General features: G+C 38.2%; 1 protein-coding gene and 1 pseudogene across 3 annotated transcripts in view; one reads left to right on the top strand and one right to left on the bottom strand.

Moving 5' to 3' along the window:
• Positions 1–26,510, bottom strand: part of ACYP2 (acylphosphatase 2) — a 191,564-nt gene that overhangs the window by 80,535 nt on the left and 84,519 nt on the right. The gene's annotated exons all lie outside the window — the stretch shown is intronic.
• LOC105704585 (26S proteasome regulatory subunit 4-like) lies at positions 19,811–21,127 on the top strand (annotated as a pseudogene).

Raw genomic sequence — 26,510 nt, 5'->3', positions numbered from 1 at the left:
CAAATGACTAGAGATAGCACACCAACAAATGTTAGGGAAATCAGTTTGTTTTGTTTTGTTTTGCTTTGGTTTGGTTTTGAGACACAGTCTTGCTCTGTCACCCAGGCTGGAGTGCAGTGGCCCAATCTCAACTCACTGCAACCTCCGCCTCCTGGGTTGAAGTGAGCCTAATGTCTCAGCCTCCCAAGTAGCTGGGATTACAGGCATGGGCCACCACAACTGGCTAATTTTTATATTTTTAGTAGAGATAGGGTTTTGCGATGTTGACCAGATTGGTCTCGAATTCCTGGCCTCAAGTGATCCGCCTGCCCCGGCCTCCCAAAGTGCTGGGATTACCGGTGTGAGCAACCATGCCTGGCCTGTCATTCTATTTTTCTCCTAGTTCCACCCAAACACAAATAATACAATGATGATAATAGCATGATTTTTGGAGTCAGATAGATGTGGGTCAAACCCTAAAACTCAGCCCTTTTCAAGCTGTGAGGCTTAAACTAGTCATTTAACTTTTCTGAGCCTCAATTTCTCCATGCAACAAAAATAAGGTAATACATACTTTGCAATACCTGGCCTATGGTAAAGGCTCAATAAATATGTGTTGACTGCCCGACAGATTTGACAGATTTGCTGTGAGGAGAAGACAAGAGAAGAATGCCAAACACATGTGTGGCCGTGCCCTTAACAAATGCTAGCTATGGTTCCTGTCACTTCATTCTGTGATTACTTATAGTACCAGCCAGGTTTTAAAACTAATAAGATGTACTTCAACAACTTATTCCTCAAGTTCCATTTCAAGAATTTTATTCAAGTGGGGTACGGTGGCTCATGCCTGTAATCCTAGCACTTTGGGAGGCCAAGGCAGGCGATCACCTGAGGTCAGGAGTTTAAGACCAGCCTGGCCAACAAGGTGAAACCCCCATCTCTACTAAAAATACAAAAATTAGCTAGGCATAGTGGCACACACCTATAATCCCAGCTACTCAGGAGGCTGAGGCAGGAGAATCGCTTGAACCCTGGAGGCGCAGGATGCAGTGAGCCGAGGTTGTGACCCTGCACTCCAGCCTGGGCAACAGAGAGAGACTCCATCTAAAATCAATCAATCAATCAATCAATAATTCAGTAAAATTTATAATGGCCATTAGCCAAGAAGAACTGTCAAATAATTAGTGTTTTATCACTTTTTAAGTAATAGAGAACTGATAGGTTAGCCATTTATAATTTTGTTTTTTCTTAATGAAAATATATAGATGTGCTTTTTGAAATAGTAATTGCCATATCAGTCAGCTATTGCCATAACAATCCTACATAATAAAACATCCCAAATTCAGTGACTTACAATAGCAAACACTTATTTTTCATGCTCACAAGTCTGTATGTTGACTGCAGTTTGAATGATCTGGGCTGGGCTTGGTTGGGTGGCTTGGCTTCAGGCTGTGGGTTGGGATCAGATTTGCTTCCTCTATGTTATTTCTGGAACCCAAGGTGAAGGGGCAGCAGCTGCTCAGGGAAAGCTCTTCTCATAACAAACGACCAGTGAAAAAAACCTAAGCCAAACCATGCAACCATATTTAGGGCTTTATGTCGCATCACTAGCATCCCATTGACCAAAGCAAGTCCTATGGCCAAACCCAACCCAGTGGGATAGGGCTAAGCAATAAGCAAAAAGTACTCAACAATGAATATTAAATTTTAACTGGTTAGGAGAAACTACAATAAATTATTTCTACATCTGCATTTTTACACAGAGTTAAATTCATATTAATGAGACCCTGAAAGGAAAGATTTTATGGTAATTAAGGAGGAAAGTCTAAAGACACGAGGCACTAATTTTCATATTCTGAAATGAAAATTTCAAATGCTAAATGAGGTAACTCAGGCTTTAGATGTTCATTTATAATTATACAGGAAATCATTTCAAGCATATTTTATGTGTTTCAGTTGAATCTGACTGTCTCTCAAACTATGTCAAACCATCAGAAGTAATTGACATTATTATTAAAATAGAAGATAAAAAAATCTTTACTATTTTATGAGACTTAGAGCTGAATAAATATCTGTCGTTTAAAAAAATTCATAATTATATCTGGGAAATGCTCTAGCACACCTCACTTAAACTATAAAATGTATTAAGATTGACTTAAAAAGGAAAATAAAACATTCAGTCAACATAAGTGCATTGAAATTTAAGTATTTTTCAATAAAGTTAAAATTCTAGATTGAAAAAATAACAGACAATAAAGCACTTTTAGTCAAAAGCACACAAGTGTTTTTAATCATTTTATAAATTATTCAGTGCTTTTTTAATTAAGAAAGATTACAGTTGGGTATTAATATGATAAAATATGCTGACACAATATTTAAAATATGTTGTAATGATAACAGAAGCGAAGAATTCCTTGGCAATATAAAAAATAAATTTAACAGAAAATTTTATTTCTAGAGCTTCACTAGTCTATAAATCAGGGCCTGAAATGTAACAATATCAAATATATATTTTAGATATTGGACCCCTTAGGATCAACTGTTTTGGTCAAAAGTGTTATGAACTTGGCCAGGCACAGTGGCTCTTGCCTGTAATCCCAGCTACTCAGGAGGTTGAAGCAGGAGAATTGCTTGAACCCAGGAGGCAGAGGTTGCACCGAGCTGAGATTGCCTCATTGCACCTCAGCCTGAGCAATAGAGCAAGACTCCATCTAAAAAAAAAGTGCTATGAACTTAACTATTAGGTAGACGATACAACATTAGTGATTAATTCTAATGAATTAATTTGTGAATTATTCTTTTAAACTCGAACATATATCATATCTATTTTAGTCCCTCATATTATTCCTCTTTTCAGAAACTTGCAATAGATTTGCTGATTTGAACAACCTCTAACCCAAACTCTTCATGGTGGCTCCAACTTATTTTGTCCCATTATGTTGTCCCAACTTATTTTCCAACCTTATTTTCTACTGTCCTATAATATAAGTGCATTAACTCTTGCTAAGCTGGTCTAATGATTCAAAAACCTAGATTAAGCATGTTGTTTCTCACTGCAAAACAAGCACTCAATGCCTCTGTATAATATTTAACCCATCTCTTAAGGGTCTGCTCAGGCCCTACCTCTTAAACATTGAAGATTTTCTAGTCAACTCCATCTTCCAGGGAGCTCATCTACCTCTAATCTTTGATAGCACTTACTGTCCAGCTGTGCATATGGAATTTATTACAAAATTGTCTTAATTTGTTGAAATTTTCACATGTATCGTATCATGCCCCTGTATCATGCCCTTGTAGATCCTAATGGCTTTAAATATAAATTCCATATCCGAGATATACATTCTAGATTTCCCATCCAAGATTTATTTTTTCTTTCTTCCTACAAAAAAAAAAAAATCCCAACTTAATGTGGATGGAAAGCACCCAGTTAAAAATATCTTTCAAAACTCCCTGGAAGACAGCGATGCCCGTTTGACCCTACTTCTGACTGAAGAGCTAAGAGCAGAAGTTTATTTGTAGAGACCTCCAGAAAAGCTACTGTTTTCCTAATAGAAAGGACCAGAAACAACATAAATATGGATGCCTGGAGGTGGAAAAGCCTTATGTGATCTCAAGGACAAAACCTACATGTTAAGGACAGAAAAAAACTTGGGACACTGATGAGAACCTAGTACCACTGTACCACCCCTAGACTGACTACCTCTAGGCTTCTTATGATTTGAAGGAAAACACACACACACACACACACACATACACACACACACACAAACCTTCCTGTTTGGTTATGTTACTTTAATTGGATTTCCACCAAAGGAAGCAAAATGCAATCCTAAATAAAACATCTTAACACAATTTTTATGAATAAAAATTTTAAAATAATTGCCAAACAACTGTTTAATGTTAAATATTATGCTATAACACAAAAGATACAAAAATAAAGACATGTGATCCCTGCTCTCCAGAACTTGTCAATTGAATACAAGACATAAATGATTAATACAAGTTGGATTGTGATTCATGTAAGAAATATTTACTGAGGCCGGGCGCGGTGGCTCACGCCTGTAATCCCAGCACTTTGGGAGGCTGAGGCGGGTGGATCACGAGGTCAAGAGATCGAGACCATCCTGGTCAACATGGTGAAACCCCGTCTCTACTAAAAATACAAAAAATAAGCTGGGCATGGTGGTGCGTGCCTGTAATTCCAGCTACTCAGGAGGCTGAGGCAGGAGAATTGCCTGAACCCAGGAGGCGGAGGTCGCGGTGAGCCGAGATCACGCCATTGCACTCCAGCCTGGGTAACAAGAGCGAAACTCCATCTCAAAAAAAAAAAAAAGAAAAAAAGAAATATTTACTGAGCACAGGTATACAATATATATGCAGCACACCAGCAGAGGGACCATGCAGGATAGAAAGGTAAATCAGTCAAGGAGTCAAGGATGAGATCCTCAGAGTTTACAATCTTATAAATATGTTCACAAATAGCATGAAGACAATGTGCAGGACTAAGGTGTATAAAAAAGACACAAATTAATTCTAGCTTTAATGAAGACCAAGACAACTTTTCATTGAGATCAAGAACAAGTGTTTTCATGCAGGAGATACACTTGTGAAGGAACTTGAAAAGTGGGTGAGATATAGGTTGTTGGAATGGGGGTAGAATGAGGGAGGGTTTGCATTATTAAGGGACAAAGGAGAAAAAGAACTCAAAAAAGTGCTAACAAGGTTTTGGACTAGGATATTGGTGGCAATATCACCAGAAGGTAATACAGCAAGAAGGTACATTTTGGGAGGAAAAATAAAGATTTGGATGTGGAGCCATACTTAATCTTAACAAAGCAGACAAAAACAAACTTGCTTTCAATCCTCGTCTCACTCCAGTTATCATGCTATTCTCTACTACCTTTAATATCCTGCTAAACGCATGTGTTTGACAATTATCTACATAACAGTTTTACTTTTTTTTTATGCCATGATCTTTTCACCAAGCTGACTTTATCATGTTAAAAATCTATCTGAAATAAATAATATACTTAATAATGAAATTCTGTCCAGGCGTGTAGCTCATGCCTGTAAGCTCAGCACTTTGGGAAACTGAGGCAGGAGAATCGCTTGAGCTCAGGAATTCACCTGGGCAACGTGGTGAAACTCCATCTATACCAAAATAATACAAAAAATGAGCTGGGCATGGTGGTGTGCACCTGTGGTCCTAGCTACTCAGGAGCCTAAGGTAGGAGAGTCACTTGAACCCAGGAGGTGGAGGCCACAGTGAGCTGTGATTGCACCGCTGCACTCCAGCCTGGGTGACAGTGCAAGACCCCGTCTCAAAATAAACAAACAAAAAACCTAGAGCTGTGCTGTCCAATATAATATTATTTTACCTAAATTAATTAAAATTGAATAAAATAATTAAGTTTTTCAGTATTATTAGCCACACTTCAAGTGCTCAGTGGCCATAAGTATTGGACATTGGGAGAATGCTCCTGTAATTACAGAAAGTTCTATTGAACAGTGATGACCTAAAGCCTCTCTCTCTGAAATTGGAAATAAGGAAAGGAAGCCCTGTTATCACCACCGTTTTTCAACACTTTTCTAGACTAGGTTTGAATCTATGCAGTGGGTCAAGAAAGGAAATTGAGATCTGAACAATGGAATGATTGTCTCTATGGAACACCCAAATAAATAAAATTATATTAAATAAATGATTTAAAAATATGAAACAAATAGAATCAAATTCACATATATTTACACTAGTAATCATCAGAGAATATGAGAAAGGGCTTCCACTTACAATAGAAACAAAGAATAAGATGGAAGGCCATCTTATTCTTTGTTTACAATAGAAACAAAGAATAAGATGGCCTTTTGGAAGGCCAAAGTGGGTGGATCACTTGAGGCCAAGAGTTCGAGACTAGCCTGGCCAACATGGTGAAATCCCATTTCTACCAAAAAATACAAAAATTAGTCAGATGTAGTGGCTCGTGCCTGTAGTCCCAGCTACTCAGGAGGCTGAGGCACGAAAATTGCTTGAACCCAGGAGGCCGAGGTTGCAATGAGCTAAGACTGTGCCACTGCATTCCAGCCCTGATAACAGAACAATACTCTGTCTCAAAAAAAAAAAAAAAAAAAAAAAAAAAAACACACACACACACACAACCCATAAACATAAAAATGTGATTAGGTGCTACAAAAATTAAGATTAATTAATAGAGATATATTTTATATTATTTGATGGGAAAATATTATAAATATGTCACTCTCCCCAAACTAATCTTCACATTTAATATAATTCCAATAAAATATCAAGCTGCAAAAAAGGTCTATAATTTGACAAACTATTCTCAGACATATCTGGAAGATGATCAGCTGTTAGACAAGCCAAAAAACTTTGAGAAGAGGAAGGGTTTTGCTCAACCAGACATCAACTGAAGCATATTATAAATGCTCAATAATCAAAACAGTATAAATCTGGCACAGAAATAGATCATAGAACTAAATTTAAAAGTTTAGGGACAGACCCAATTATTTATATGGATTATTGTTTATGACAAAACTAGCATCTTAAATTAGCAGAGGGATGAATTATTTAACAAAGTTTTTTTAGAAAAAAATAAAGTTAGATTCCTGTCTCGTAACACATAAGATAAACTCTACATTGGCTAAAGTCTTTAGTGTTAAAATAGATGAAAACAGAGCTAAATAATTTAAAAATATTTGTATAGGGGAGGAATTCTTAAGCCTGATCCCAAATGCAGAAACCGTAACAAGAGTGACAGATTGGACTCACGAAAATGTAAAATGTAAATGTAAAATGTTTGTGTTTTTTGGCACAAAGTCCACAATAAACAAGTATAAAAGACAGTTTTTAAATGAAATCAGCATAAGTTTTTAAATCAGCATAATCTTTATTAAATACATTTATTTATTTTATACATAAATATAATGGAATATTTTGTAGCCATTAGTAATGATTACGGGGAAATATATTTACTGACATGGAAAGATAGTCACAAAAATGATCACATCTAACTATGAATAGTATGCTTCCCATTTTATAAGAAAGTATGTACCTTGTTATAAATTTACACAATTTATTGTGAAGTTACAAGTTTGGAAGAATATATGCCCAAACCACAATAGCAGCTATCTACAAGATGGTATCATAACAGGTATTTTTCTTTTGATTTAATCTACATCTTCTGATTTTTCTAAAAGTAAATATGTATTACCTGAGTAATAAATAAAATGTATTTTTAAGTTCTTGTGATAAAATAGCCAAGACACTCAATGAACTAGGCATCAAAGGAACATACTTCAAAGTAGTAAGAGCCATCTATGACAAACCCACAGCCAGCATCATACTGAATGGGCAAAAGCTGGAAGGATTCCCCTTGAAAACTGGCACAAGGATGCCCTCTCTCACCATTCCTATTCAACATAGTACTGGAAGTCCTAACCAGAGCAATTAGGCAAGAAGAAGAAATAAAATAATTCCAAACAGGAGGAAAGGAAGTCAAACTTTCTCCCTTAGCAGACAATGTAATTCTATACCTGAAAATACCCCATAGTCTCTGCCCAAAGCTTCCTAGATCTGATCAACAACTTCCAAATTTCAGGATACAAAATCAATATATCAAAATCAATGGCATTTCTATGCATCAATAACATCCAAGCTGAGAGCCAAATCAAAACACAATTCCATTCATAATAACCACAAAAAGAATAAAATACCTAGGAATATACCTAACCAGGGAGGCAAAAGATCTCTACAACAAGAATTATAAAACACTGCTGAAAAACATCAGATATGATACAAACAAATGGAAAAACATTCCATCCTCATAGCTAGGAAGAATCAATATTGTTAAGATGGCTATACTGTCCAAAGCAATTTGCAAATTTGATGCCATTCCTATCAAACTGCCAATGACATTTTTCACAGAATTAGAAAAAAACTCTTCTAAAATTCATATGGAACCAAAGAAAGCATGAATAGCCAAAGCAATCTCAAGCAAAAAATAGAAACAGAAAAAACAAAGCCAGAGACATCATACCACCTGACTTTGACCTACACTACAAGACCCCAGTAACCAAAACAGCACTACAGTGGTACAAAAACAGACACAAAGACCAATGGAACAGGTTGGAGAACCCAGAAATAAAGCCACACACCTACAGCCATCTGATCTTTGACAAAGTTGACAATAACAAGCAATAGGAAAAGAACTCCCTGTTCAACAAATGGTGCTGAGATAACTAGCTAGCCATATGCAGAAGACTGAAACTCTACTCCTTCCTTTCACCATGTACAAAAATCAATGCAAGACAGATTAAAGATTTAAATGTAAAACTTAAAACTATAAAAACCCTGGAAGAAAACCTAAGAAATGAGATTCTAGACATAGGCCCTGGCAAAGATTTCATGACAAAGACTCAAAAAGCAATTGCAACAAAAACAAAAATTGACAAGTAGGATCTAATTAAATTAAGGAGCTTCTGCACAGCAAAAGAAACTATCAGCAGAGTAAACAGACAACCTACGGAATGGAAGAAAATATTTGCAAACTATGCATCCAACAAAGCTCTAATACCCAGAAACTATAAGGAACTTAAATTAACAAGCAAACAACAAACAACCCCTTTAAAAAATGGGCAAAGATGGCTAGGCATGGGTGCTCATGCTTGTAATCCCAGCACTTTGGGAGGCTGAGGTGGTAGAACTCCTTGAGCCCAGGAGTTCAAGACCAGGGAGATCCTGTCTCTACAAAAACTAAAATAAAAAAATAACCAGGTGTAGGGGCATGTACCTGTGGTCTTAGCTACTTGGGAGGCTGAAGGAGGAGGATCACTTAAGCCCAGGAAGTTAAGGCTATAGTTAGCAATGTTCAAGCCACTGTACTCCAGCCTGGGCAACAGAGTGAGATCCTGTCTCAAAAAAAAGTAGGGGGTGTGGAATGGGGGACAAAGGACATGAACAGATACTTCTCAAAAGAACACATACACAGAGCCAACAGCATATGAAAAAATGCTCAACATCACTAATCATTAGAGAAATGCATATCAAAACCACAATGAGATACCACCTCATACCAGTCAGAATGGCTACTATTAAGAAGTAAAAAAATAACAAATGCTGGTGAGGTTGCAGAGAAAAGAGAATGCTTATACACTGCTGGTGGGAATAAATTAGTGCAGCCACTGTGGAAAGCAGTTTGGAAACTGCTTAAAACAGAACTACTATTTGACCCAGAAATCTCATTACTGGGTGTATACCCAAAGGAATATAAATCATTCTACCATAAAGACATATGCAGGTGTATGTTTATCACAGTACTATTCACAAGAGCAAAGACATGGAATCAATCTAGATGCCCATTAATAGAGAACTGGATAAAGAAAATGTACATATACACCATGGAATACTACACAGCCACAAAAAATGAATAAAATCATGTCCTTTGCAGCAACATAAGTGGAACTGGAGGCCATTATTCTAAGTAAGTTAATGCAGAAACAGAAAACCAAATACCACATGTTTGCTCTTAAAAATGGGACCTAATCACTGAGTACACATGGACACAAAGAAGGGAACAACAGACATTGGTGACCACTTGAAGGTGGAGGGTGGGAGGAGGGTAACGACTGAAAAACTATCAGGTATGAAATAATGGGTACACCAAACAACTGTGACATGCAATTTACCCATGTAACAAATCTGCACAAGTATCCCCTGAGCTGAAAATAAAAGTTGGAGAAAAAGAAAATAGTCATGACATTTTTGGAAAAAAAAAAAGTGAGTGGCAGCTTCTATTTAAATTAGTTTATTTCTAGATGGTGAGATTACAGGTGATTTAAATTTACTTTATATACACTTTTTGAATATTTTTATACAAGAATATACTCTTTTTATCAAAATGAAATAAACATAATTTCTCAACTGCATTTGGCTACTGCCGATACAGATTACACAACTACTTTAGAAAAGGAATCTGCTGACCACATGGGTGAGCTGACTAATGAGGAATGCATATTAGCTCCTCTGTACTACATCCTTGCTGCCTGGGTCACAGTCAATAAGCTATGTGTCAGAAATTAAGCCATTTTCTTTGTATTCGTTGGATATAATAACTCCTGTTTTGATGCTGAAAGCAGGGAAGCAGATAATAAAGTCTGGAAGACAGACCACTACTAAGATGATCATAACTGGGGTTTTCCAGCCCTAGCAAAGCATACAGAAATCCATTCTCAGTCAGCTGTGAGGGAAAAAGGAGATTACAGCTGAGGCCCCAGGATAACAGGTGAACTCAAATTAAAATGGAAAAGCAGAAATTCTATGTGCAATTGGATATGTAATCTATGACACTTATTGTCTACAATGTGAAAGGCAATCCATCCACTTGATTATCCAAAGATCATGCTCAGCATATGTGCATTAGTCAATGAAATTAGCAAAATTTCCAAAGGATTTTGCATCCCCCCCAAATAAATAAAAGCTTAGGCAATATGAAAATCAGTGAGATAAAAGTCTCCAGCTTCAGATTTAAAAAAATCCAAAATTTGTCTCTGCTGAAAAACGAACACTGCCTTACCATCACTACTACTAGTATACCAAATTCATTCATTCTTTCATCTGTTTACCCCTTCATTCATCTACAGTGAACACCTACTACGTGCCAAGCACTATGGCAGGCAATGGGTGGAGCTTACAATCAGCCTCTGGCTAAAATCCTGCCAGAAATAAATCAGCTAGAAATAAGTCAGCAAAGAGAGAGAGAGAGAGAGAGAGAGAGAAAGAAAGAAAGCAGAGTTCCTCGCATCATGAAGCATACAAGTTTGCTCTACCTGAACTTTCAAGCACTGATTATATCTTACCCTGCTGGTCAATTAGAGATGGAAATAATGAGCCTTAAAGTTGCACCGTAATGCAATATATAGACAAAGAAATAAATGGTAGACATCATATAGATATTTGAAACACAAATGTTGAGTCTAGAGTTTGGTAAATAAATCACTTCTTCTAATATTTAAATATTAAAATTAAATATAACCAGTAATACACGAAGATTTAAATATCATAGTTTCCAAAGTAAAATAAAATAAAAATTACATACTCAAACACAGATCTGACAACACTAACCATAGCCAGGACTGGATATAGAGCTTCCCAATCATACTTTAAACCAAACTAAGTACATTAGGATGCCAAGTAGATGGGATTAGCAGAGGAAGAACTAATAGCAGTTAGATTTTTCTCTTAAAATAAAACACGTATCAAAATTACATATAATGCATATTTCACATTATATATGAAACATATATTCAAAATTATATATAATTCATAACTCATATGTCCAGGACATCGACATCAGAGTTAAATATCACTGTAATGCTATACTTTGAGTAGGTTTAGAATTGAAAAACTATTTGCATGTTTAAATACATAGAAATTTGATTTTGGATCCCAAAGTATTTATTTATTTATTTGCCATCAGGAAACTGTTGGGTATTCTGTAACAGTATTTCTCAAACAAAAATTTATGAATCTATTATTAAAAGTCTTCAAATTTTTGATGTTTTAAAAAATATTTTTGTTTTAATGTTTATGATAATCTATAAAAAGGAATTTAAAGATTGTCTGCATCTTTCAGATGACCCTATGCAACTGAGTACTTCATGAGATTTTTGTGCAGTAGTTTGTATGTACAATTGAGTTGACATCAGTTGACATCAGGGAAATCTGTATAACAGAAGAAAGGCCCTATGGTCCAAATAAGCAGAGAGGTGAAAGAGACCAGTGTGATCTTTGCCTGTAGCAATTCATATCAATTTATTGCAAATAAATATGGTCATAAGTATGCAAAAAATAACTTTTCTATTCTTGATCCTAGCAGCAATTATGTCAGATACCTATTTAATGAAGATGTCTAATTATTAGGCTACCTTTACCTTCAATTAACGGAGCTTTAAAGAGTTACCAAATCTTTGCTATTGTGAACTGTGCCTCAATAAACATACGTGTGCATGTGTCTTTATGGCTGAGTGTTTTATAATCCTTTGGGTGTATACCCAATAATGGGATTACTGGGTCAAATGGTATTTCTAGTTTCACATCCTTAATAAATCCCATCAAAGATAGATTGGATAAAGAAAATGCGGCCCATCCTGGCCAACATGGTGAAACCCTGTCTCTACTAAAAATACAAAAAATTAGCCGGATGTGGTGGCACACGCCTGTAATCCCAGCTACTTCGGAGGCTGAGACAGGAGAATTGCTTGAACCCAGGAGGCGGAGGTTGCAGTGAGCCGAGAATGCGCCATTGCATGTCAGCCTGGGCAACAAGAGCGAAACTCCGTCTCAAAAAAAAAGAAAATGTGGCACATACACACCATGGAATACTATGCAGCCATAAAAAAGGATGAGTTCATGTCCTTTGCAGGGACATGGATAAAGCTGGAAATGATCATTCTCAGCAAACTGACACAAGAACAGAAAACCAAACACAGCATGTTCTCACTCATAAGTTGATGCTAAATGATGAGAACACATGGACAAAGGGAGGAGAACATCACATACTGGGGCCAGTTGCGGGGGTGGCGGGGTTAGGGGAGGGATAGCAGGGGGTGGGGGGGTTGGGGAAGGCTAATATTAGGAGAAATACCTAATGTAGATGACGGGGGAATGGATGCAGCAAACCACCATGGCACATGTATGCCTATGCAACAAACCTGTACGTTCTGCACATGTACCCCAGAACTTAAAGCATAATAGAAATAAATAAATAAAAATAAAGAGTTACCGGCCGGGCGCGGTGGCTCAAGCCTGTAATCCCAGCACTTTGGGAGGCCGAGGCGGGTGGATCACGAGGTCGAGAGATCGAGACCATCCTGGTCAACATTGTGAAACCCCGTCTCTACTAATACAAAAAAATTAGCTGGGCACGGTGGCGCGTGCCTGTAATCCCAGCTACTCAGGAGGCTGAGGCAGGAGAATTGCCTGAACCCAGGAGGCGGAGGTTGCGGTGAGCCGAGATCGCGCCATTGCACTCCAGCCTGGGTAACAAGAGCGAGACTCCGTCTCAAAAAAAAAAAAAAAAAAAAAAAAAAAAAAAAAAAAAAGAGTTACCAAGTGATACATCTTTAACCTGCTATTCCAAGACTACTCACTGGTAGAGTTTTACTAAAGATTTAATGAGCCTAATTTCCAATTAGAGATTGAAAATTATTAATATTATTTTGAATAAACAATATTTACAAGTACTTACAATACTTATGCAAGTAGGTATTATAAGTACTTGTAAATATTGTTTATTCAAAATAATATTAATTTTATTAATTTTTTATTATCTCACAAAAAATTAGATATGTATATGTTATCGTATTATCAAAATTCAAATACTGAAACAGATGAACCATAGAACTAGACTTGTGGCAACATCTCTCTACTCTAATTCCCTAAATCAACAACTATTTCAGCAAAGCAGTGTCACCTAGCCCACTAAAACAGATTGGAACTGAATTACAACACTTAATTTGAATTATAAAGGTTGTGTAATCCTATTTATATTTAATGTTTTAGTTTGTATAGGGTGATAAGCACAAAAATTATATGTCTGTATATATTAAGTAATGTAACAAACAATATAAGTAATATAAGCAACATAAAAGCAATTTCAGTCAACACTGGAAGTTCAGGAATTTTATTTTTCTAAAAGAGGATGGGATATATTTCTCAATTTAGGGAACCTTGCTTTATGATATGCATTAGTTTTATCAAGGATTTAAGAGAAAAGGAATGTAGTACCATGGTTCTCTGTTAATTTTTTGTCTGTTTGTTTGAGACAGAGTCTCACTCTGTCACCCAGGCTGGAGTACAGGGGTGCAATCTCGGCTCACTGCAACCTCCACCTCCCAGGTTCAAGCAGTTCTCCTGACTCAGCCTCCCAAGTATGAGGGATTATAGAAGCCCATCACCACACCCGGCTACTTGTTGTATTTTTAGTAGAGACAGGGTTTCACCATGTTGGCCAGGCTGGTCTTGAACTCCTGGCCTCAAGCGATCTGCCAGCTTTGGCCTCCCAAAGTGCTGGGTTTTACTTAACTCGTGATCTCAAAATCAAATCAAGAAATTGATTGCAAACTAATGTTTTTTGCATCCTTGCTTCTGCTTTATTCTCCAACTTCAAAGCTCAACATGGCAGGAATAGAGTGAAGATAGCCAGAAATGATGGGACGCACTCAGAAAAAGGAACACTTTTTTTTTTTTTAAACAGTCTCTATACTGAATTGTAAATGTTTTCATATTTTGTCTCAAACTGAACTGTCAGTTTCTGAAGAGATAGGACGGTGTCAATGCCTGTTACAACTGAGAGGCTTAATAAATATTTGCCAAAGGAAGGAGTGAACCATTCCAGGTCATTTTCTCACTTAGCTTATTCTAGTCTGGTCCAAAGAAAATGCATCCAAACAATGCCTTAATATTACTATTTTAATTATATAAGACATACCTTATAAGAAGTGCACTTGTTGGCCAGATGCAGTGGCTCACGCCTGTAATCCCAGAACTTTGTAAGGCCAAGGTGGGGGGATCACGAGGTCAGTAGATCGAGACCATCTTGGCTAACACAGTGAAACCCCATCTCTACAAAAAATTAGCCAGGCATGGTAGCACGTGCCTGTAGTCCCAGCAACTTGGGAGGCTGAGGCAGGAGAATCACTCGAACCCGGAAGGCAGAGGTTGCAGTGAACCAAGATCACGCCATTGTACTCCAGCCTGGGGGACAGAGCAAGACTCTGTCTCAAAAAAAAAAAAAAAAAAAGAACAAGTGTACTGTTGACTCATCAAAGGGTCACAATTGATTATTAAGTGCCAAGATTCTTGGAGACTAACTTCTGGAGGAGGCTCTCTGAATGATAAAAAACAATTCTAAGATGGTACGAACAGTATATTCACATTTTCTAGAGAAAATAAAACATGAACTTTTATCCCCTTTGCATTAAAATTATGAACTATAAAATAATAAGTACAACAACCAAGAATCAGAAAATAATTGGAATTAAGATTATTATATAAAATAGTTGGAATTAAGATAAGCAGTACATTAAACAGCAATATTAAAAATGCATTAAATATTTTAAAATCCAATAGTTCACAAAAATGAAAAGTTTCCCTATCTCCCCCACAATGTCATATTTTAAGAAAACAGATTTTTTTTTCAGTTTCTGGGTGGTACTAACCGAGAAGCCAGCAAACATTCCTAGCTTCATTCTTAAGAACTGATGAAATACATCTGTAAAAATAAACAGTTTAAAAAGCAGAGCTTGCCAAAAAAAAAAAAAAGCAAAAGCAAATAAATTGTTTTTGTCATTTCCTCAATACTTTAATAAAGGAGAAATCAAAGTAAAATCCAATAAACTTTATATTACAAATTGCCTCAGTTAACATATATGCACACACACACACAAAATCACACAACTGGGTATGAGGACACAATGTGACAAACGCCTTCTCCCATAAAATTTGATTTATGACACAGAATGTTATGCAATATTGTATGCATATGACAATTTTTCTTCTTACTTTTCTCTATAACTGAGACCTATACAGAGCCCTGAAAAAAAAAAAACCTCCCTTTTTGTCAAAATCTAAACAAATTCTTACCAGGAGGCTGTTTAACGAGTTAAGTGAATTACTAAGCCACTCTTTTAATTTGTGCTTCTGCAGCAAAGAGGCCTTTGAAGCTAAGAAAATAATTTCTGTTGTATCTTTTTTTTTTTTTTGAGACGGAGTCTCACTCTGTTGCCCAGGCTGGAGTGCAGCGGTGCAATCTCAGCTCACTGCAACCTCTGCCTCCCAGGTTCAAGCGATTCTCCTGCCTCAGCCTCCCAAGTTGCTGGGATTACAGACACCCATCACTATGCCCAGCTAATATTTTGTATTTTTAGTAAAGACCGGGTTTCACCATGTTGGCCAGTCTGGTCTCAAACTTGTGACCTCATGATTTGCCCATCTCGGCCTCCCAAAGTGTTGGGATTACAGGTGTGAGCCACCACACCTGGCTATATTCTGGTCTTCTAGACAAAAACTAATTTCCTTCCCAACCCTGGTGGCAGGAAATGATGCCAAGCTAATGGAAAGTCTTGTAGCGATTGAGCTTGATCTCTAACAATTAAAGAGAAACACCACCCTCCCCACCCTCGCTCCCCTACACACACGTACACAACAAACCTCCATTCACCATGCTAAGGATTGAAAAACGAAAAACATAGATGGAGGTCTGCCACATAACATAAAAATAAAAAGTGTAAGACTAAGGGTAGTATGCTATTCACATCAGGATCAAACTGAGAAATCAGAGAGAAAGAGGAAAGAAGAGGGCAGGGAAAGAGGAAGAACCACTTTAGGGATATGAGAGAAAATATAGTGTAAATTGTATTACAGAAGACAAAAACTTGGTGATTAAAAAAAAAACAATTAGAGGATTAGTGCGACTAGAAGATTCCGACTGGATCTTGAGAATCAGAGGAAAAGCAAGCTTGACATCAAGCTGAAGGCACAGCAGACCATAACCCAGAAAATACATTGTATATATCTGTGTGAGGTCCTGGAACACTATGTGTTATAACAGGCTTAGGATTGCAGAAATTGCACAGAATGACAAGTTGTCTGACCTTCTCTCTCTAATCTACATTTTGGCTGCTCTTCTAAGTATGCATTCAAAACTGCCCAATATTGAATGCACACACAGAACTTGAAAGCTGAGTTTCAAAGAACAAACTAGAACGATACCATTGCAGAAAACCAAAAAATGTTCTGGAAAAAAATCCAAACTGATAAGAATTATGATTCATGGTATTTATGTTTCATGACCCATTCGCTCATTTTTGGAGTCCTACAATATAATTCACATCTTTATTACTGCAGAGTTGCACTAAATATTGAATCCCAGTTAGTAAAAATGCTAGCTAACATTGTCTTTAATTTGGTTCATCGACAATAACATATGCAAGATGCCTGTGTTGGTACATCTTATGTGTCAACTTGGCTAGACTGTGGTGCTCAATTATTTGGTCAAATTTTAATCTAAAAGTTGCTGTAAAGGTATTTTGTAGATATGATTAACATTTACAATCAGTTGAATTTAAGTAAAGCAAATTACCATCCATAATATGAGTAGGTGTTACCCAATCCAAGAACTTAGCAAAGACTGAGGCTCCTGGGAGAAGAAATTCTGCATCCAGACTACGAGGTAGCGAAGTTCTGCCCATTTCCAGGCTTCAGACTCAAGACTGCAGTATCAACTCTTATTTGAATTTCTAGCCTGCCAGCCTTCCCTACAAATTCCAACTTGCCCGCCATCATAATCGCATGAGCCATTTCCTTACATTCTCTCTCTGCATATACATATACACATATACATATTCATGTATATACACATATATATATACAATAACTTGAGATATAGGCATATATATATGTATACTCGTATCTCTATATATATCTCTAAGTAGATACATTCTATATATATACATATACACACACATATATACTCTCCCTTTACATATATATATATACACGTATACATCCATGTGCACATGTGTGCATGCATGCACACGTACACACACACAATAGGTTCTGCTTCTCTAGAGAACCCTAATACAATGCCCCAAATCATAACAAAAACAAATGTACTGCATTCATCCTAATATTATATAAATTTTAGAACTTGAGAAAAACATTGTCTACCATCGAATTTACAAAGTTTTCAAATCACTCAAAAAGTCTGCCCCAAACGATATGGATGGAGCCCATGAAGTTCCCTCTATGGTTTATAGCTTTTATTACACATATTGAGAGTTTAAAACAGATTGCACCCCCTACAGGGGAACATTTAGTTTGCATTTCTACATTACATTTTGGAGCAAGTAGGTGAATTTTATTTACTCTACAGTTATGGAAAAAAAATCACAAAGAGGATAAGATTGAGCTAAAGTGAAAATGGGTCAGTACACCTGTTTATGGGAAACAAAAAGACACCAATACCATGGAGAGTTTACAAAATGCTAACAGGCACCTGGCATAAGTAAAGGATGTCATTTGTGAAAACTATGAGTCCTAGCTCTGTCAAAGCACCAAGGACATTATCTTATTTTCAAAGTGCCTTTTAGTACATTTGTTCTCAATCAAACACAATAGAGATATCATTTACTAATTAGACCTTTAGCAAAGCAGCAGGTGACCTAATTAAACAAGAACATATAATAACAGGATCTGAATAGGAGCATTTTAGAAACACAGGACTTGAAAAAATTTTTAATTGGATAGAAGAATAATTCAAAGTAGTTTTCCAAGCATGACCAGCAAAGGCGGTAAATAAGAGATCTAAATTACGATTCATGGTATCTGCCTCTAATGCACAATGTCATTTGTTAAGAATATTTAAGAAAACTATTTTCAAACAAATACATTACAATTATATACTGAGCCTAAGGCCTTAAACTTAAAACCCAAATGTGTTAAAGGACAGGAGAACTGACAAAAATGTGGAAAGTTTCAGGTATAAGAAGAGGGTAAGGAGGCAGTGTGCATGCTCCATCAAAAAGCAACCTTACATGAAAATAATACAACAACTTTGTTTCTTCTTAACAGAATGCACCAGTGCCAGGCAGAATGCAACAAGTGACTGCTAGTTTATAATCCTTGAACTAGACAATAGAAGTAAATTAGAATGGTAAATACAGGAATTATTAAAGAGAACATGGCCATAAATATCCAGGAAATATATACTCAAAAGAGGAATTTATGTTTGATAAGTACATTATTCACAATTATTTATACATTTAACCCTAAACCAAAGCTTGTATCACATGAAAAGTGCAAAATTAGCTGCAGATGAATATCCCTGACCCAATTATACAAGACATTTTGGTAAATCTGTGTAGACTAAAGGCTCTAAGAAGGGAGTTAAATTTCAGAGGGGTGAAGGGGGAGAGAATTTCAGAAAACGGATTTCTAAAGGAATGAAATATTTGGAAGAGATTGGTAAAAAGGAGATACTTGGGAAGGTAAATCTAAGTCACTATAGAAAGAGTGTTGAAGAGATGGGTCTTTACCATCTGGGCCCTCTGAAGAAGAGTTGAAAATAACCCACAGCAATAGTGATGTGACGGCTGCCTCATCTGGGAAGAGAGATCAACTGCAGCCACCTCAAAGAGGTAAAATGTAGATGTATAATAGGAGTGAGTGAGGAGAGAAGAATGTATAACTGGTATCAAAAGAGGATATCCAAAGGTTTGTAAGAAAGCAAGGACAAGAGCAGAAAACAGTAGGTCACGCTCTAAGGAACCAAGTCTTCTCTTCCTTGCAGATGGTCTATCTGCTTCTCTCTGGGCATCATCTCAGATGCTGACTGCTTTTTCTGGTTGTTTCCTCTCCGGGCCCAGATGCTGTCTCAGAAGTTTTTAGACCAGCTCCCATGGGTTACTGGCAATATCCACCATGGCCCCTCAGACTTCACCCACCACATCTATGCAGGTGCTTGAGAATACACACTCCTTGACCTAAGAAAGCAAACTCTGTAGACATTTAAGGGACTTAGCAATTCAAAGGAGGGAAGCCAGAATGGAGAGATAGGCAACTTTTACAAAAACCAAATTAATAGAAGAAACAATAAAAAATGTAGTAAGAATGTTTAAGGGTATACACATGAAGGACAACTACAAAAATTGGAGGAGAGGGTGCCTATGAGAAACATGAAATCTGGGGCTTAAGCTCCAAAAGGAAGTAAAATGAATGGCTGGTATTAAAAACAAAGTAGAGCTTGAGTGGCCAAGGCAAGATGGGTCAAAGTCAGAGTGGTGGTCATGGTCCTGGAGGTGGCAAGAAGGATGACAAGGTCAAGAAAAAGAAATACGAACCTCCTGTACCAACTAGAGTGGGGAAAAAGCAGAAGAAAACAAAGGACCAGATGCTGCCAGCAAACTGCCACTGGTGACACCTCACACTCAGTGCTGGTTAAAATTACTGAAGTTAGAGAGAATTAAAGACTACCTTCTCATGGAGGAAGAATTCATTAGAAATCAGGAACAAATGAAACCATTAGAAGAAAAACAAGAGGAGGAAAGATCAAAAGTGGATGATCTGAGGGGCACCCCGATGTCAGCAGGAACCTTGGAAGAGATCATCGATGACAGTCATGCCATCGTGTCTACATCTGTGGGTTCAGAACACTACGTCAGCATTTTGTCACTTGTAGACAAGGATCTGCTGGAACCTGACTGCTCAGTCCTGCTCAACCACAAGGTGAATGCCATGATAGAGGTGCTGATGGATGATACGGATCCCCTGGTCACAGTGATGAAGGTGGAAAAGGCCCCCCAGGAGACATATGCCGATATTGGGGGCTTGGACAACCAAATTCAGGAAATTAAGGAATCTATGGAGCTTCCTCTCACCCACCCTGAATATTATGAAGAGATGGGTATAAAGCCTCCTAAGGGGGTCATTCTCTATGGTCCACCTGGCATAGGTAAAACCTTGTTAGCCAAAGAGGTAGCAAACCAAACCTCAGCCACTTTCCTGAGAGTGGTTGGCTCTGAACTTATTCAGAAGTACCTAGGGGATAGGCCCAAACTCGTACGGGAACTGTTTCAAGTTGCTGAAGAACATGCACCGTCCATCGTGTTTATTGATGAAATTGATGCCATTGGGACAAAAAGATATGACTCAATTCTGGTGGTGAGAAATTCAGCGAACAATGTTGGAATTGCTGAACCAGTTGGATGGATTTGATTCTAGGGGAGATGTGAAAGTTATCATGGCCACAAACCGAACAGAAACTTTGGATCCAGCCCTTATTAGATCAGGCTGCATTGACAGGAAGATCGAGTATCCCCTGCCTGATGAAAAGACTAAGAAGCGCATCTTTCAGATTCACACAAGCAGGATAATGCTGGCCAAAGATGTAACCCTGGATGACTTGATCGTGGCTAAAGATGACCTCTCTGGTGCTGACATGAAAGCAATCTGTACAGAAGCTGGTCTGATGGTCTTAAGAGAACGTAGAATGAAAGTAACAAATGAAGACTTCAAAAAATTAAAGAAAATGTTCTTTATAAGAAACAGGAAGGCACCCCTGAGGGGCTCTATCTCTAGTGAACCACAGCTGCCATCAGGAAAATGGGAAATTTCTCCATCCCTGAAAGGGATGAGGTTGGTGGAGTTGCCCAGAGGAATCCCTGTTCCCATTGGTTTTTATTAGCAAAACATCCTGTGTCTTTTGGAGTACGATGTGTAAGTGCCCATTGGGTGGCCTTCGTCCGTCGGTCACTGTGCAGCAGTCTGCTTCTCAATAAAGTGTGCGTTTTCAGAAAAAAAAAAAAAACCCAAAAAACAAAGTAGTAAACTGAAATATGAAGCAAGGAAACTATCACATCACAGGCAAAAATAATGAGGAAATACCAATCAGTGGTGAAAATATAACAGACATACAGGACAGATTGAGGAGGCCTAATAAGCAAACAGCACTTCCAGAAAGAGTAAAGAACAGAAGCAATAATCAAATAGGAAAACTCTGAAGTGATGAAAGAACTGAGTTTTCAGATCAAAGGAGCCACCAAATGCCAGGCAGTTATAAGGGAAATAAAAGACACATTCTTGACATTTTTATGGTAAAGTTTGAAACTCCAACTAGAAAGAACAGGTCTTTTAGGCTTCAAGATAGCAAGAACAGGATATTTACTTATAAAAGTAAAATAATCTGGCTTCCATACTGGAACCTAGAATAAGCACATAAACTTTTAGAAAACAAGACTGCATTCCAAGAATCTTGTGTCCAGGCAAGAGATAACCCAGGGGTGTCCAATCTTTTGACAGGCACTTATAATCCCAGCTACTCAAGAGGCTGAGGCATGAGAATCGCTTGAACCTGGGAGATGAAGGTTGCAGTGACCAAGACTGCACCACTGCACTCCAACCTGGGTGACAGAGTGAGACTCTGTCTAAAAAAAAAAAAAGAAAGAAAGAAAGAAAGAACTGACCATCATCATCAAATTTTCACCTTTTGTTCTTCAAAAAGATACAACCAAGAAAGTGAAAAAACAGCCCACAGAATGGGAGAAAATATTTGCAAATTCTGTATCTGGGGTTCTAGTATTCAGAATATATAAAGAACTCTTACAATTCAACAATTTTAAAAAGAGAGAGCCCCAATTTTTTAATGGGCAAACAATTTGGATAGATATTTCTGTAAAGAGTGTATTCAGATGGCTGATAAGCACACGAAAGGATTTTAACATGATCAGCCATTAGGGAAATACAAATCAAAACCACGATGAGATACCACTTCATACTCTAGAATAGCTATAATAAAAAAGATAATAACAACAAGTGTTGGTGAGGATGTAGAGAAATTAGAACCTTCATACACTGCCAGTGGGAATGCAAAATGATACCGACACTTTCGGAAAGCAATATGGTAGTTCCTCAAAAAGTTAACATAGAGTTGCCAAATAACCCAGCAATTCTACTCCTAGGAATACACTCTAGAGAACAAATAACATACATCCACACAAAAGTACGTTCATGAATGTTCATAGTGGCATTATTTGCAATAACCAAAAAGTGGAAAGAGCCCAAATGTCCATCAACTAATGAACAGATTAACAAAATGTGGCATATTCCGATAATGTTATTCAGCCATAAAACAGCGTGTATCACTGATACATGCTACTACATGAATAAACCTTGAAAACATTATCCTAAGTGAAAGAAGCCAGACACCAAAGGGCATATATTGTATGATACCATTTAAATGAAATGTCCAGAACAGGCAAATCCATAGTGAGAAACAGTAGATTAGTGGTTGCCAGGGGTTGAGGGTAGGGGGAAATAGGGAGCGACTGCCAGTGGGTATCCAACTCAAGCCTTGTTGACAATTGTTCCATTTCCTCTATAATCTCATTTAATCTTCACAATAGCCCTGTATACAGTGAGGGCATGTGCATATATATATATTTATATATATATATGCATATGTATATATGCACATACACAAATACACACACACACACACACACACACACACAATCATCTCCACTTTATAGATGAAGAAACCAAAGATCAAAGCAATTAATTAGCCCAAGGACACAGAGCTAGCAATTGAGAGATACCAAACTCAACTTCAGATTTTTTGACTCCATATCCTCCAACTGAAAACACACTTTCCTTTTCATGTGAATGAGCAAAGCTGTATAAAGATATCCTTTCTACAAAAACAAACATAATTGAGATGCAAAAGAGAAGCTTGCAAGTTAAAGGAATATTTTGTGAACTAGGTTTAAATATAAAACTGTGCTTCAATGTGAGCATGCCTCTGCACAGATGCTCACTGCACATAGTTGGAAGGTCAGAGAATAATAAGATGCAGAACCATCACAACAATCATCAGGCACCCATCAGTGTGGCTCCCACATGACAGAACAGGGCAGTGGTTAAAGGCACTGACTCTGAAGTCAGGCTGCCTGGGCTAAAATCCTGGCTCTACTGCTCCCTGGTTCTTAAACCGAGGTAAATCCAAACTTCTCAACTCTGTATTTCTCTGACTTCAAAAATTATTTCTCCTATGGTCTTTTCCATTTTCCTAAGTAATAAGCCTAGAAGTGAGTCATCCTTGATTTCTCTTCTGTCTCTATCCAAAAGCAGATCCAATCCACAATCAATCTTGGGAATACCATCTAAACCCAAAACTTACTCAACAGTTTGCTTTTCTCCACTTATACCAGCCGAGTCTCTATCTTCTGTCATCCCTCACCAGGAGCTAGGCCTGTACTCATGGGTGTGTGGCCTCTGCAGTGGTTCAGGGCCCCTTACTCAGAACCCAAACTTAGTCTGATGCTCTGCTGTCACCATCCTGAAAATTTTAATTACCTTTGAACTTAGGTAAGTGAAATTTGATGGGACAATGACGCATATGCATGAGCAGAGGAGACATGTGCCATGTGTGTCTGTGGTTCCTCACTACCCCATGTGTGTATGGTGTTCACGATGTCCCATGAGCACAGGATTTTAGTTGACCACAATGCATGGGAGCTTAGTGAACCTGGAAGCCAGTGTGATGTTAAGAGTGTTACATCTACCACTCAGTAAGTCAGGAGTGCTCACAGGGCTGATGGGTCATGCTTGCCTTTCAAACCAGAGCTGACTTTGAGCATAGAAAAAAGGCAGTGGTGTTCTGAGAAACCTAAATGACCAAGGAACCCTATAATATCCTCTCTAATTTGTGTTACTTCCCTGTGTTAACCAACCACTGATGCTGAAAATGACGAGGGAAGGAAAGGGAACCACAGGGCAACCCACAGCTCCTTCTCCTTGCCCACCTCTTACCTATCAGGAAGCTGAAGGGGGAGAGTGATGGTAGAATAGGCATGAAACAAGAAGTGAAATAAAACAGTTGAGCTTGTTTTGTGCCGCATTTCCACAGTTCTGGTAAGAACAAAGTACATAGGCATACACAAACTATGAATTAGGGGTTGGATAATTTCAGTGATTCTGGATATGAACTAATTTTTTAAATTTATTTTTGTTCATTTTTAAAAAGTCTTTTATCCCTAAAAATGTTCTTATTTTGCATTTAAAACCAGCATTGCACAATATACAGAAGAATGGTAAAATTCATGCTAATAATTTTAAGCTTTAATTTTTCTTTACTTAGAATGACATTAAACAACAACAAAAAAAACACCATGACAAGTTGATGGACCGTGAAACAAAACACTTCATAGTTTAATACCTTTAATAGTACTCTTCCTCCTGCTTTTTGAACAAGAGGCCCCACAAAATATGCAGCTGGCCCCATGGGAGCCTATGACAGCCTCCTTCCTAACTGGTTCCTGTCTTCCATGCTTCCCCTGCCACACTCCTTTCTCCACAGCAGCCAGAGTGCTCTTTTTAAAATCGTAAGTTGGCCGGGCACGGTGGCTCACATCTGAAATCCCACCACTCTGGGAGGCTGAGGCGGGTGGATCACCTGAGGTCAAGAGTTCAAGACTAGCCTGGGCAACATAGTGAAACCCTGTCTCTACTAAAAATACAAAATTAGCTGGGTATGGTGACATATGCCTGTAATCCCAGCTACGTGGGAGGCTGAGGCAGAAGAATCGCTTGAACTGGAGAGGCGGAGGTTGCATGAGCTGAGATCATGCCATTGCACTAGAGCCTGGGCGACAAGAGTGAAACTCTGTCTCAAAATAAAATAAAATAAAACAAGATAAATCATAAGTAGATCACTTGAACCCTGCTTAAAACCCTCCGTGTAGGAAGCAGAAGCCACAATAAAATATCAGTTTCTTACCCAAGACCTGACTGTCCCTCCCCAACCTTTTGACCCAAGCCTTCACCACACACCCTCTTCTTCTGAGCCTTCCACCCCACTAGCCTTCCAATTGTTCCTCAAAGAAAACGCATTCCTGCCTCGGGGCCTTTGCACCATGCAGTCCCTCAGCCTAGATTGCTTTTACCCTAGATCTTTGTATGACTGGCTTCCCCTTGCCATTGGGGTCTCAGCTCATCCCTCATCCTGGCCACCCCATCTAAGCAGTTCCACAAGCACTCCTGTCACACAACCTCAGAGCATGCATTGCTATCTGATATGCTGCTTACTAATTTACTGCTTTCTCCTCAAGACTATAAGCTCCTCAAAAGCTGGATCTTTGCATATACTGCTCACTACTTTTATCGGTAAAGGGAAAGGGAGTTAATGCCCCTGGGAAAGATGGGAGTTGGTGAAGAAGTTCCAGCTTTCTCTCCCTCAACCCCCATAGGGAGTGGGAGAAGGAAGTAATTCTGAGATGCATTTTTCACTGATCCTCAGACACACAGTGCCCTGGTGGCCTCTGAGGTAGCTCTCAACCCAACATCAACTCCTTTATTAGCTTTTCTTGCTTCCCTGTTTCATTCTCCCTTCTCTATTATTCGCTTCCTGAAATCACCTCCCAATCAATCACTCACTCTCCAGACTGTGTCTCAGGTTTGCTCTTAGGGAGATCTCAGCTAAAATAACCTCTAAGCCTCATTTTCTCCTCTGTAAAGGGGGTTTATGAGACTACCTCATCTCATTAGTACCTTCTCCTAACACAGCGCTGTTTTAACTCAGTGTTGTGCTATGGGGATTAAATGAGATGATACGCAGACAGTGGGCGGACATGGTGTCCGGCACACGGAAAAATTCCACCAGTACTACTTCACTCATAATACCAACAGCGAGCAACACTTCAAACAACATTTAATCTACCATGATATACTTTTACAGGAACTCAAACAAGCAATTCAAATAAATATAAGGCTATCTTCCAGCACCATGGTCCTCAAATGGGAGCGATTTCATCCCCACCAGGCATGTGACAACGTATGTAGACAAATTTGGTGGCCACAACTGGGGGTTGCTGCTGGCAACTAAGGGTGGAGGCCAGAGAGACTGCTAAACACCCTAATGCACAGGACAGCCCCTCACAACAAAGAATGATCCAGCCTCCAATGCCAA

Source organism: Aotus nancymaae, unplaced genomic scaffold (genome assembly GCF_030222135.1).
Source record: "Aotus nancymaae isolate 86718 unplaced genomic scaffold, 86718_ANA_hifiasm-v0.15.2.pri h1tg000057l, whole genome shotgun sequence".
NCBI classification, from domain to species: domain Eukaryota; kingdom Metazoa; phylum Chordata; class Mammalia; order Primates; family Aotidae; genus Aotus; species Aotus nancymaae.
This window is presented reverse-complemented; position numbering and strand designations above follow the sequence as displayed.